Source organism: Rhododendron vialii, chromosome 7a (assembly GCF_030253575.1).
Source record: "Rhododendron vialii isolate Sample 1 chromosome 7a, ASM3025357v1".
Taxonomy (NCBI): Eukaryota; Viridiplantae; Streptophyta; class Magnoliopsida; order Ericales; family Ericaceae; genus Rhododendron; species Rhododendron vialii.
Window position 1 is genome coordinate 11,045,346 of NC_080563.1, and position 14,922 is coordinate 11,060,267.

Sequence of the window (14,922 nt, forward strand, 5' to 3'; positions counted from 1 at the left end):
CATTTACAAATCTCTCTTTGAAAGGGAGCCAAATATTCTTGATATAATTGAGAACATATTCTTTTTCCTTGTATTGAACTTCAAACAGATGCCAAGCTTCATTAGAGGAAGATTCATAAGGAGATTCAATCAAATTAGTCCAAGTCAAAAGAAAAGTCTCCCAATTTTCTCCTTTTTCAATTGAGACTTACATTTTGAAAGAACATTTTTTTTAATGTGTCACACACATAAAATATGTGCAATTCATGGGAAAACAAGATGAATAGCATTCATTAGTGCTAGTTCTCTATCTGATACAATCACCAATGGTTGTTGATCATTGCCCAAAATCCTTCTAAATCTTTCCAATGCCCACGCAGTCTCCTATTTCCTCTTTTTGCATTAACGCAAAACAAGAATAAAATGACCCATTAAAACTTGAAACTCCCACTATATCAAGCAATGACATCTTATATTTGTTTGTCTTATATGTGCAATCCATCCCAAAGACGTATGGATAACTCTTGGTTAACACTATTGAAGAAGGATGTGCAAAAAATAAATGAGTCAAATGCCCATCTTCGTCACGTTCTACATCAAAATGAACTCCCCTTGATCAATTCTTCAAATAATGTTTGAATCATTGTACGACCCGCTAAAACTTCTTTTGTGATATTGGCTTTCGCATGATACACTGTCCTTGCTATTGCTTTGCAATTGGGATTACTTTTCCGCAATGAAGTAAGAATTTGCCGAGGTGAGATACCGGCCAAAGTCATTTGTCTTATGCTTAACATCTCTTCTTGCGATAAACGGCGACAATAGGGATGCTTGGATATTTCACTTGACAATTCATGATTATGAGATGCATTTTTAATCACTACTTTTCAACACTCGCCAACTTTCTTTTTCCCAACACCTCAAAAGGACAATTTATAAGGCGAGTTGCAGGTGTCTTTTTCCTTTCATCCAATGGAACAGTGCAACGAAATTTTCCACCTCTATCACAACCAATAATGACATAACGACCCGCTTTCAATCTTTTGATTACTGTGACATAGCCTTCCTTTAATGCCACATTACGAACCCTATCAAGAAGCTCTTTACGTGTAGAAAAATCCTCATTTAACAATGATTTTAAGCCATTAGACTCAACATTGTCCACTTTAGACGTTTGTTTTCCTATATTACCACATGTTAAGTATCAATTTACAAAGTTATTATTAAATATTAGAGTATTAATCCTACCACGTAAACTATAAAGAAGCACGAGCAAGTACATTATAATATCAATGTGGGTCCTGATAGTTTGTATATAAAATCGACCAAATCAAATTAATCCAAAATCAAATCGAATCTACAAAGAGAGCAAACTAGTCTAAAGAAAGTGGGGTTTTTTTTTTGTCTAAAGAAAGGTTCATCACAATACTGTTGGGTTTACAAGGGAAATGACAAGAAGAAATCTTCATAAGTATGGCTCTGAAATGGAAGGAAATTATGAATTTCAAGCATAAAATAAAAATCTTCTATTTTAGAAACAAAAAAAGCCCTAGATTTCGAATTTCAAGCCTAAATGGAAGGAAATTATCAGATTCATTTGTACAGTTGAATGGCTTGTACAACTCTGAAATTTCTTCAATATTATTTGTGGCTGTGAGATTTATTATATCATTCAGCTCAGAGAAATCTTCATATGTAAATCCCAAAGTTGATTGCAACTCATTGTCTTCACCATCATCATCCACGATAAATAAGAGACTATTTTGGAAAAACCTGACAATAAAATGGGAGGGGATGAAGGAGGATTGTGAGAGAGACAAAAGTTGCTAGTATAGAAGATGAAAACGAAAGAACTTGTAGAAGATGGAAATAAGAACTCTTTCTCTCTCACGTACACAGAAAATTATGGAAGCGAATTTTTTTCGTTTTCCTGGGCTGGATATGTGAGGTTAGTTCAGTCATTTTGAAATAAGAGGAAAGTGCAATTGTAGAGTACAAGGGCTATGTAATAACTTCATCTAATAGGGAAAAAAAATGAGTGTAGACGTAGAAATGGGAAGTATAGAAGTCATCTCCTAATTTAACGCCCAAAGAGTTCAAACTTTGTCAGCCACGGCCCACGTTGCCTAATTAGGCAGCTTCTTGGCAGTTTGCACAGAACTACTCGCCCTGTGGACCTGTGGTACACGTTGTCCTAATTTTAGGCAGCTTCTTGGCACAGAACTACACGCCCTGTGGACCTGTGGTTGCCCATTCTCCGGCTCCTTGCCAGAGATAATTCAATGATTCGTACCGTTCACATGGTAGTTCTTGTCGAAACGCATAATTGTGGTTCTAAATCAAACTTGGGTTCTCCACACACCGGAACAAAACCCCACCAAAATTCAGTTTTTATTTCTTTTTTTTGGTTTCGATCACATATTAGTTTTTGGTATCTAATTTATAAGTACTATTAAACCACACTTTAGCATTTTAAAGAGAGCTACAATATGCGTTGAATGACCATTGAATTAACTCCGACAGGGGGCCGAAAAGAAGGCAATTGTTGTCGAGCAAACTGCCGATAAGCTGCCTCCTTGTACTAGATTGGTTTTTTTTTTTTTTTGGTCGAGTGATTTTAGGTTGAACGCTTCTAAAATTCTAACACGAACGTCTCGTGTCTATACTCCAAGAATCTCCATTATAATTACCACCTTTGCATTTTTCTAACTTTTTGTCAAACACGCCTCTATAATTTGCTCGGCTCATAAACATGGCTTAAATATTTGACCTGCTGCTCAAAAAATATCTTGTATAGTCATAGCTTCGTCAAGTGGAATCAAGCTAATATTAAGAGTGGCAATTGATGGTGAGGTTTCTTTCGGCCATTTAATTTAGGCTGCCTGACAGCCAACAAAAATGCTGGTCTTTTTTGGACTTTGCAATACACTAGGTCTTCATCCATGGACCGCATGGAATGTCCATTTAGGTACCCATTCTGATGGACCCGTTGTTGTGCGGGAGCGATAACAATTAACGAACGCAGAAATCGATGTGATATTGCTACGTAATTGAACAAGACAAACACACACAGTTGGCGAGTTACTTAACGTAACAAAAACTTTGTACACTAGGCCTTCACTCCTAATTTCTCAGTTTGCATTGCATGAAACTTTGGAAGCAAAAGATACCTTGTACCATGCCTCCTTCAAACTTCAAAGGTACTAGTTCAAATTTTGGCGACGAGGTTCGTTACCGGACACTGATACAAGAGATGTATCGCAATCTTTAAGGGGCAAAACTCCTGCTCATAGTTTCTAATAAATTTTCTCTATCTATCTCTTTTCATTCATTACTTTTAAAAACCTACCTCAAAACCCAAAACGAGTCACTCAAGTTTATACTCCTATAACTGCCCCATATATGACAAAAAATTACATCATAACTACAACCTTTGCCTTTATAGATTTATTAGCAAACATGCCTTTCTAATTTGCTCAGCTCATGAACATGGCTTACAAATTTTTGATCCAACTATTCGAAAATCCTAGCTCCGCCTCTGCGTAGATACCTTATAATGTCCATTGATGATGCTAAATCGTTCTTTTTATATTGTTTTGGATATAGCATGAAATCAAGTCAATTTTAAGAGTGGCAGGTGATCAGCAGAGATAATCTTAAGATAACTGGCTCCTCGTCCATACATCTCTCAGAACGGATCAAGGCAATAGATTGTGTGCAATAGGTCTTTTTAACAGTTGTATTAGATGCACGCAGTGAGTTATAATATTGATTATATATAAATGAATTTCTTGCCCTTCCATTAAAAAAAGGGATCAAGGTGGGTCTCTATCGGCCCATTTAGGCTGGAAGCCCACAAATGCCAATATTATTTGGTCTTTATAGTGCAGTCGCTCTTGATCCATGGACCATTTTTAAGATCCATTTAGATGCCCATTCTCAAGGGCTCATCACCCCAACAATTTCCTCTTCAATGAATCATGTAGAATGTTCATGGACGACACAGAAAAACAAAATGGTACTTTTACCATTTAGGAAGAAACTACACCAAGGAAAGCACTAGAATCTCTCCTGCAATCTCTCATCTAAGCCCAAATGCAACCCACCCAAAGCTGCATCCACAGGTGTCGTCGTCTTGCACTGTTTCAGAACTCTGCTCGCACCATCTGTGAACAATTCAAAGCCCTCGACGATGTCCCACAATCCCCCAGCCCCAAGGACGCGGAAGATGCAGGAGGGGAAAACCTCCCCTCTAGTTCCCCTCTAGTTCCCGGGTCGTGTACACTAATCCGGTAAAATCTTCCTTCTCCGTTAATATTTCATTGTCAGCATTCACTGCGAAGATTTGCACATCCATTCATGTCCTTCATCATTTACCAAGAATAGGTAAAGATATCTCTGTGCATTCTATGATGGACTTATAGAACCAGAAACCTCCCTGTGGATTGGCATTAGCCCTCCACTGAAATTGCTTGTGCAAGTAGCAAAAAAGTCAAGTCTCCAGCTTGCAACCCACAAGATCTTATTTGTTGTAACCCGGAAGCTCTCAACTAGTAGAGTCTACACCACTGCTGGCACGGTAAAAGAAATCCAGCCGGTGGAGCTCCTATGTGCCACGATCATCGCCTCCTGAAACCCGAGTTCTAATATAACCGTCAAGGACGATTCTTCGTTTGCGCACCAAGAAAACCACCTTGGGGCCAATGGCCCAATATTTCTATTTAGTATCGGGAGATTGATTCGATCTCTCAACACTAAATTTAGATAGTAAGCCCGATTTTCTTTCGATAGCAACACAACCATCTAAATTAGAGCGCAACAGCATGTAACCCAAAAAAGGAGTACCTTGGTACTCGGGGTATGATATCGCTGTAGTATGTTCTTATATTGTAGAGTTCTAGGTTGTTCATGCGATATCCTTCACAACCAAATACGGTTCTTTCGAACCCCCCAAACTAGCCTCTTCACATCGATGCCGGTCCACTGTGGGGTGGTGAAGATATACCTGTCGTTGAAGTTCATTGCTGCCCGATAGGCCATGGGTTCAAAAGAAACATATTTGGTTGTGAAGGATATCGCGAGGAATAGCCTAGAACTCTACAACATAAGAACATACTCCTGGGATACCATACCTAACTCCTTTCCTCGGTTACATGCTGTTGGGCTCAAATTTAGATGGTTGGGTGTTGCTATCGAAGGAAAATCGGGCTTACTATCTAAATTTAGTATCGAATGATCTCCCGATACTAAATATGAATATCGGGCCATTGGCCCAAGGTGGTTTTCTTGGTGCGCCAAACTAAGAATCATTCTTAACGGTTATATTAGAACTCGGGTTTCAGGAGGCGATGATCGTGGTGCATAGGCGCTCCACCGGCTGGATTTCTTTTATCGTACCAGCAATGGTGCAGACTCTACTAGTTGAGAGCTTCTGGGTTACGGCAAATAAAATCTTGTTGGGTTGCAAGCGGGAGACTTTTTTGTTGCTCGCACGAGCAATTCCAGTGGAGGGCTAATGCCAATACACCGGGAGGTTTCTGGTTCCATAAGTCTGTCATAGAATGCAGAGATGATCTTTACCTATTGTTGGTAAATGAAGACATGACGGATATGCAAATCTTCGAAGTGAATGCTGATAATGGAATATTAACAGAGAAGGAGGATTTTACCGGGTTAGTGTACACGACCCGGGGAACCGGAGGGGTGGTTTTCCCCTCTGGCATCTTCCACGTCCTCGGGGCCGGGGGATTGTGGGCTTGATTCGATTTGTTCTCGTTCGATTTAGGGTTTCACTTCTGATTTCCCTTTCTGGTTCGATTTAGTGACGAAGAAACGACGACATGAAATGTCCATTTAGGTGATCTAAGATATCCGGTTTCTTTCGCCCATTTAGTTTAGGCTGCCTGGCAGCTAACAAAAATGCTGGTCTTAGTTGGGCTTTGCAGTACACTAGGCCTACATCCATGGACCATATGGAATGTCCATTTAGCTGTACCCATTCCGATGGACCCGTTGTTGCACGGGAGCGATAACAATTAACAAACACAGAAAAACTGATGCAATAGTGCTACGTAATTGAACAAGACACACACACACTGTTGGTGAGTTACTTAACGTAACGTAAAAAAAATTGTAAAAGTTTGTCAGCTACATTTCTGATAAGAGGTTTTTATCCAAGTTTGGCAAATTTTGTTAATGTTTGTGCTGGATTGTTCTCTAGCTTCACTCCTAATTCTCGGTTTGCACTGCAGGAAACTTTGGAAGCAAAAGATACCTTACCATGCCTCCTTCAAACTTCAAAGGTACTGGTTCAAATGACACAACTTTTGACTTTATAGATTTATTGGCAAACACGCCTCTTTAATTTGCTCGGCTCATGAATATGGCTTACAAAATGCTTGACCCAACTATTCGAAAATCCTAACTCCGCCTCTACATAGATATATTATAATGTCCATTGGCGATGCTAAATCATTCCTTTTATACTATTCTTTTGGATAATTATAGCATTCTCGAGTGGAATCAAGTCAATTTTAAGGGTGGCAGGTGATCAGCAGAGATGATCTTAAGATAATCGGCTCCTCGTCCATACATCTCTCAGAATGGATCAAGGCAATAGATTGTGTGCAATATATCGTTTTAACAGTTGTATTAGATGCACACAGTAGTTTGTAATATTGATTATAAATGAATTTCTTGCCCTTCCATTAAAAAAGGGAATCAAGGTGGGTCTCTGTCGGCCCATTTAGGCTGGAAGCCCACAAACGTCAATATTATTTGGTCTTTACAGTGCAGATGCTCTTGATCCATGGACCATATTTAAGATCGATTTAGATGCCCATTCTCAAGGGCTCAGCAGTCAGCACCCCAACAATTTCCTCTTCATCCCTCAAAATTTAAGCTAATATATAAAAAATAAAAAGGAAAACAGATTTGCAGAGAAATACATTTATCACCTCATGTGGCCTCACTGATTATGTTTTCGGATCTCAGTTTTTTAGGAAAGAAGAAAAGGAGATGAAAAAGAAGATGAAGGGTAATAAAGATGTCTAATTATAAATAATAATAATAAACTATGTATATGCTAAATGTACACCGGATTGTGTTGGAATCACCTCGGGGTCCCACACAAATGATCGTCGCAGTTTCTTTTGTTTAAAATATTTTTTAAGGCTCTCAATAAAAAATCAACTCAATCAAATATTTGTGAGGCTCGATCGAGTCATTCGCTTTTTTGTCCATGCCAAAAATTTAATGAATCAATTAGGCTCTTAGCAACATTTGATTGAGCTGTGTCAGATTAGTACTCCGATGTACATTTAGCGTACCCATAGTTGCGCTGTTTATTATCTAGCGTGTGTTTTTGGGTTGGCAAAGAGCATGAATGCTATATACTTTCCTCGGTTGGCAATCAATAGGGTCACCAGACTGACCACAACTTTGCGCATTTTCCCTGAATTCGACTGTCCGCGGTGGCCAGGCTACCAAACTTCCTCGAGGTCGCGGACACGGCTTGCTCTGATCTCATCGACAAGGCGTCAAGTTGACCACACGACCCAAAATTATTAAACTCTAGTTATCAGAAATTGTTTACATGGTTGATTTTATTCTCAAGATCCAACAATCCAAAATCAATACAACTACGAATCAGCTTCACTTTCTTTCGCTCAAACAAATTGATGATCCATAAACCGTGACATGCACAACCTCAAGGGGTTCGGCCAAGTGGTTGTGCGAAACCAATAAGTGCTCCTCCATGGGGTCATAGGTTTCATTCCCACAGATGCCAAACATTCCAAACCTTGGCGCCACTGAGGGTGTGTCTGGTCTTTACTTTCAGGGACTTCGGAATTAATTGAGATACGCCGAAGCTGGCCTGGAAAAAAAAAGAGAAAGAAAACCGTGACCTGCACCGAAAGTAGAAACGGGGAATCTAATGCTGATTTTTTCTTAAGATATTTGACTCTTAAAATCGTCTTAAGATGTGTTGACAATATCCTTCTTCATGTACTTTTCACCTCTCTCAACTTTTCTTTCCATGGATCATGCATGCCCCACTTAAACTTCTATTTGCCATAAATGTTCACATCCTTGATCTTAGCCATACGTAAGGCTGAGAAAGGTATCTAAAGGCCTGGTTTGGCACGAATTTGTTTGGTTTATTTTTGTTTTTATTTAAAAAAGATTTGAGATTCAATCATAACTTTTTATTTTTTGACTCCTTTCTTTCAGACGAATCAATAATTCACGAAAACTTAACGCAAAACTAACAAATAAGGAAAAAATTTGATCGTGTGCAATAGGTTTTTTTTAACATTTGTATCAGATGCATTCAGTGCAAGTCGCTAACGGCCCTTCCATTAGAATGCCGACTACTAAGGTTGTAATATTGATTATAAATGAATTTCTTGCCCTTCCATTAAAAAGAAAAAAAGGATAGAAAAAGAAAAAAGAAAAAAAGGAGATGAAAAAGAAGATGAAGGGCAGAGATGTGTAATTATTAAAAAAAAAAAAAAAAGTATGCTCTAAATGTACATCAGATTGTGTTGGAATCCCCTCGTGGTCCCACACAAATGATCGCCGGAGTTTAATTTGTTTAAAATATTTTTTAAGGCTCTCAATAAAAAATTAGCTCAATCACATATCTGTAAGGCTCGATCGAATCAATCGATTTTTTGTCCATTCCAAAAATCTATCGAATCGATTATGCTCTTATCAATATTTTATTGAACTGTGTGGGACCCCAAATGCTCCTATGTACATTTGGCGTACCCATAGTCGGGCTGTTTATTATCTAGTGTGTGTTTTTGGGTTGGCAAAAGGAGAAGAGCATGAATGCTACTACTTTCCTTGGTTGGCAATCAATGGAGAGTCACCAGACTCACCACAATTTTGCGCCTTTTCCCTGAATTCGACTATCCACGGTGGCCAGACTACCGATCGAACTTATTCGAGGTCGTGGACACGGCTCGCTCTGATGTTATCAATAAGGCGTCAAGTTGACCACACGATCCAAAATTATTAAACTCTAGTTATTAGAAATTGTTTACATGGTTGATTTTATTCTCAAAATCGCCCATAAAACCTTCGATGAATACGGTATGCTACACCAACAATCACAAATCAATACAAGTACGAATCAGCTCCACTTTCTTTCGCTCAAACAAATTGATGATTCATAAACCGTGACATGCACAACCCCAAGGGGCAAAAGCAAGTGGTTGTGCGAAAGCAATAAGTGCACCTCTTCCATGAAGTCACAGGTTCCATACCCACGGAGGCCCAACATTCCAAACCTTGGGGCCTAGGGGTTATGCCCGATCATTCAAGGCCCTAGAATTAGTCGAGGTATGCGTAAGTTGGCCCGGAGGAAAAAAAAAAAAAAACCGTGACATGCACCGAAAGTAGAAACGGGGAATCTAATTCTGATTTTTTTCGTAAGATATTTGAGTACTCTTAGATTTTGGGGCCGATTCTTTCTAGCAGGTCTTTTTTCCCCAATTAAGATCTTCTTAAGAGATGCTGACAATACTTGAAGTCTTGATTGCAATCCTTCATGTACTCTTCACCTCTCAACTTTTCTTTCCACGGGAAGACCAACTTGATATTCATGGATCATGCATGCCCCACTTAAACTTCTATTTGCCTTAAATGTTCACATCCTTGATCTTAGCCATGTGTAAGGATGAGAAAGGTATGTAAAGGCCTGGTTTGGCACGAATTTCTTTGGTTTATTTTTGTTTTTATTTAAAAAGATTTGAGATTCTTCGATCATAACTTTTTACTTTTTGACTCCTTCCGTTAAGACGAATCAATAATTCACGAAAATTTAACGCAAAACTAACAAATGATGAAATTTTTTGAATAAAAGAACAAGGCCAAGTGATTATTTAGCCAAATGATCAGGCCTAAATGTTCGCATTCAATCTTGCTTTTTTATCAATCGAGAAAATTAAACCCGTCGCAGACGAATAAGGGAGAACATATTATTCGAATTTTACTGAAAAAAGAGAAAGTATGGGCAAGATATAATATTCCTTTGCATGGGACAATTATTAAGGATGCGAGCCTTATCCGGTTATTGGAATCCAAGATGGTATCGATGATCCTTTCAAATTCTTGTGTTGGGAAAACAATTTGGACTTGGGAGATGGCGAAATTGCTGTAGTGAATTTGGCTTCAAGTCCAATTTTAGACGTTGGCACAGTGGCTCATGATCCAGTTAAGGAGGGGCAACAGGAAAAAGCAAAAAATGTGTTCTGTTCAGGTCGGCAGTAGCAGCCGCATTATTATTTGAAGGAATTAATAGTAGGAATGTGATCATGAAGCTCAAGCTCTGGATGAGGCTCAAGCAATAATTGGGATTTCGAGAAGACTCTAGGTAGTAGGTATTGGCTATGATGGTGCAGAGGAGGAAGTAATCAGTAGGATTGCTCAAACAGAGGAAATTGATGAGGAGCATTATAGAGCCATGTTAGTTTCGTATTAAGGAGTTAGGTTATGGTACTTTTTTTTCTCCTCTAATGGGTATTTTATCTTGGTTGGCATCTTGCCAAGCTCGGGTTGTTATTTCCTTTTTGCATGGGTTCTGGCGGCATTTAATCATCGGTGTGCGGGGTTGCCATTTGTTGGTTATCTCTTTGCCCGTTGTGATACCAACCAAGTGACTCAAGCATCCTAGGGAGAGAGTGTGTGCGTGGCTCCGATGAGATCCTAAAAAATAAAAAATAAAAATCAGCCATGCAAAAGTTCTGGGAAAGCCAACTCCTCCAAATTTCATACGTGTTGTTCTTTCCTTTTTTACACTTTGTATTGTTTTGCGTAATACGGAGTAGTAACTTTTTATTTTTGTGATATTAATAGTAACGTATTTTTTACGTAAGTATGACATCACGGGTGAATTCCAGTTCAATCAGTAGTGACCCATCCACCCGACTCTTTTTTCAGATCGCGAACGATCCGGTTTTTAAAATAATATTGCTCACTAGGGGATCAATTATACATTCAGAAGTTTAGCGTGTTCTAACCATCCTAATCTCACTTGGTCCGTGGATACACGTTAGTGGTAGATTCATTCCCTTGTAACGTTACCATGTCCAAATAAGATCAATATGACTTGACTTTGTCCAAGCAAGACGACGACGGATTAGGATTATGTACGTAGTAGTAAATGAAAAATGGAAATGCACGCCTAGCTAGAGGCAGGGCTGCAAACAAACTGAGCCGTCCGCGAGCGATTCGCAGCTCGGCTCGTTAATGACTCGTTTAAGCTCGGCTCGAAAGTTAAATGAACGAGCTCAAGCCGATTTTTTCAGCTTGTTTTGTAAACGAGCCGAGCTCAAGCTAGGATTAGCTCGGCTTGAATCGGCTCGCGAGCTGAGGTATATATACTTAAGTTTAGGATTTTTATTGTTATTTCATAATTTGATCTTTCCGTTTTCACTTTCCAATCAACCAAGGGAGGCGAGAGCACACGCACACCAGTACACGTCCGCCCCATATGAAAATGAAATATACATACCTTTACAATCAAAATATTTTTAGTTGTATTAGGCCTATGCGATGATATATATACACACACACACACACACATTTTTTGTTGGTCCGTTGAGGCTCGTGAACAAGCTTAAGCTCGAGTCAAGCCAAGAACTGCTCGGCTCGAGCTCGCCTCATTAAGTTTTCACTAAGCTCGAGCTCGTTAAAAACTTAATAAACAAACTTGAACACGGTAAAACTCGGCTCGTTTACGTAGGCAAGATGGTCTGGTTGGATTTGGTTTTTTATCAGAATTAAACTCGAATTATACAGCACCACCAAAGCTATGGCCGGTGCCTTTCGTCAAAACTGCAATCCAAGTGGTAAAGTATCGAACCACAAAAATTCTGCACTTGGGCTAAACCTCTGTCAGCCCATTTACCTGAGACCATTTGCAATCATATACAGTATATACTCCAATTCATTATTTTTCGTTCCGCTACAAAAAATAAGTACTTATTTTTTAAAATAAAAATGCTGGGAACACGCATTTCGATCACTCTCTAGATATTTCTTTATCATAGGCAGTGGGCTCCTTACGTCTGCTATTAAATTGTGTAAATGTTTATACTATTAAAATGTGTCGGTTTCTTACTTACTCTGTCGGTTTCTTCCTTTTCTCTTCCTTACCCTGTCGATTTCTTACTTTTCTTTTTACTTTTTTCAGAGAGGGAGAGAGAACGTTTGAGGAATATTTATAGCAAAAACTAGTTTAACTAGCCTCAAACTATTGAGACTTCGTTCCGGAAACCTTCTTAAAAAATAAGTACTTATTTTGTCACTTCTTATTCAAAAATAAGAAGGGTCATCCTACAAAATCTAAATAAAAAGTTCATTTCACATTTTCAAATTCAAAAATGATGTAAATGAAAAAAAAAGTCAATTTTTTTGTACTGTATTAAAGATTTTAATGAGATTTATCAAACAAGATCCATAGTGATAGAAAACTTATTTGCGTAAACACATGATTTTTGAGCTTGAAGCTACTTTATACAAAAAATAAGACTGTTGCTATGATAATGGGCGCCGGCGGAGGGAAATCATACCGACGGCCTCGCCGGGCCGTCTTCGGCCACTGGACGGCCGATCCGAGCCGTCCAAAAATTCTATAAAAAAAAAACCGAGGGGCCACGCGGGAATCAACGGCATCCGAGGTATGTAGGGTGCTTGATCCGAGCACCCATTTTTCGTGTATATATGATCAGAGCACCCATTTTCCGTGTATATATGATCAGGCCCCCTCGGTTTTTTTTTTCTAGAATTTTTGGATGGCTCGGATCTGCCGTCTGGTGGCCGGAGATGGCCTGGCGCGGCCGTCGGTACGATTTCCCTCCCCGACGCCTATTGGTACCTATATAAATTCTTCAAAAATAAGCACTTCCTTCTTATCTTTGTGGAACAAGCATTATTATTGAACAACAAATAAGTTTTTATTCTATTTCTGGAACGGAGCCTGAGGCTGTTGGAGGATAAATTTTACGTATTTGACTAGGCAAAATAACTAAAGGTCGATCGTGAGAAAAATTTATGGGGTGCTCCTGGGCTGGGCTCCAACCTCCGCAATCACGAATTTTACACCTAAATTAGAGCATAGGCTCTATTTGTTTAGACGTAAAATATTTTATCTATTTTTCGGTGTTTGGCTGTATAAAAAATGAGAAAAATATTTTTCATTAATTGTATGAAAATGATTTATCCTCAAATCTTTCATAAGTTATTTTCCGAAATGAACCCGCTGTCTTCTACTGCAATTCTCACTGCTCAATTTCCTTGATCGTCGGACTTGACCCACGTTCAATTCTAATATTCTCAGATCTCTCCACAGCTTAAGGCTCCCCTCTCTCTCTACACTATTTTGTCCCTTTTCATAAAGTATTTTTCAAGTGCCAACCAAACACCAAAAAATAAAAATTTAAAATTTATTTTCACAAAAAATATTTTACATTGTAAAACAATTTACATCGAAACAAACGGAGCCCAATAGTTCGGCGGTATTCAACCCCTATAACATCACCTTCAAATAAATGCTTCCTAAAAACGTCCGGAGAAAAAAAAATTACAAAACAACAACATTTAAAGGTCAACCACGTACGGCTGGTGAAAGTTAGGGGGTGTTTGGACAAATAAGTTAAAGTGGCTTATTTTTTGTCTTTATTCAAATTTTTTTCGTATCACTTGGCTTATTGTCATTTTTATGGGGATTATTGCATCCTCACGACAAGAGGAATCTAAAAAGTAAAAAATTTTGACCAAAATCCAATTTTTTTTGAATAAAGACGAAAAAATTGGCTTATTGATTTTTTTTCGTCTTTATTCAAAAAAAAATTGGATTTCGGTCAAAATTTTTTACTTTTTAGATTCCTCTTGTCGTGAGGATGCAATAATCTCCAAAAAAATGACAATAAGCCAAGTGATACGAAAAAAATTTGAATAAAGACAAAAAATAAGCCATTTTGAATTATTTGTCCAAACACCCTCTTAATCACAGTCATTAGTGGGGGAACTGGTGCATGTGCATTTTGTAAGTTATTCTAATTCACATTGACGCTAGCTAGCTGTTACTTGTAAAGCTTGGTATATTTATTTTATGGAAAATTCTAAAATCAGCCCAGTGGGCTGACAATAGTAAGTGTGTGAATGTATATTAAAGGGTATAAAAAATATACAAAAATACGTGTTTTTCTTGTCTTCTAGTGTGTTTATCGTCAGCCCATTGAGCTGACAATAGCAAAACCGTTATTTTATTATTGGACTTTATTATACAGTTGCTTGTAGGAATATTGCGCCAAAAACTAATTAATGCACCCGAAAAATTAAGATGAAAAAGACAGATGAATCTCACAAAAGTTTTCAAAGCAACACCAAATTAACCAAACAAAACACCAATTAAGGGAAATGATTTTGCCCCACCATTTTTTGATAATGCTACACACTGCAAGTGTATTTTTGCACCAAATTAAAAATACATTTACAGAATGTGACATTATCAAAAAAGAGTGTGGTAAAATCACTACTCTAAATTAAAAAAGTTTATCTACAGTCGTTAGGCATTATATAAAGGAGTTCATTCATAGTACTTGTGGGGACCCATGCAGGATTCCCTAGGCACTTCCATTCCATGAGTCTTTATTCTTGGCTTGTCATTTCATCAAAATAAAAAAAAATCTTGGCTTGCCACTGTCACAATATATGTTGCCTAATAGGAGTAGTTTATCTTGCAACTCTTCTTTTGTTTCCAATACCCTTTCGGTGCCAAACACACATACGGGGGGCCTCATATTTGATGTGGGAGAATTTATGAGTGTAAGTGTGTGGTTATGGTTGTAGCAAAACTCTGTGAATTTATGAACAACTTTAAAAAGGGTGGAGAAATGGCGCGCTCGCCTGTTTCATTGTTTTGTTTTATAC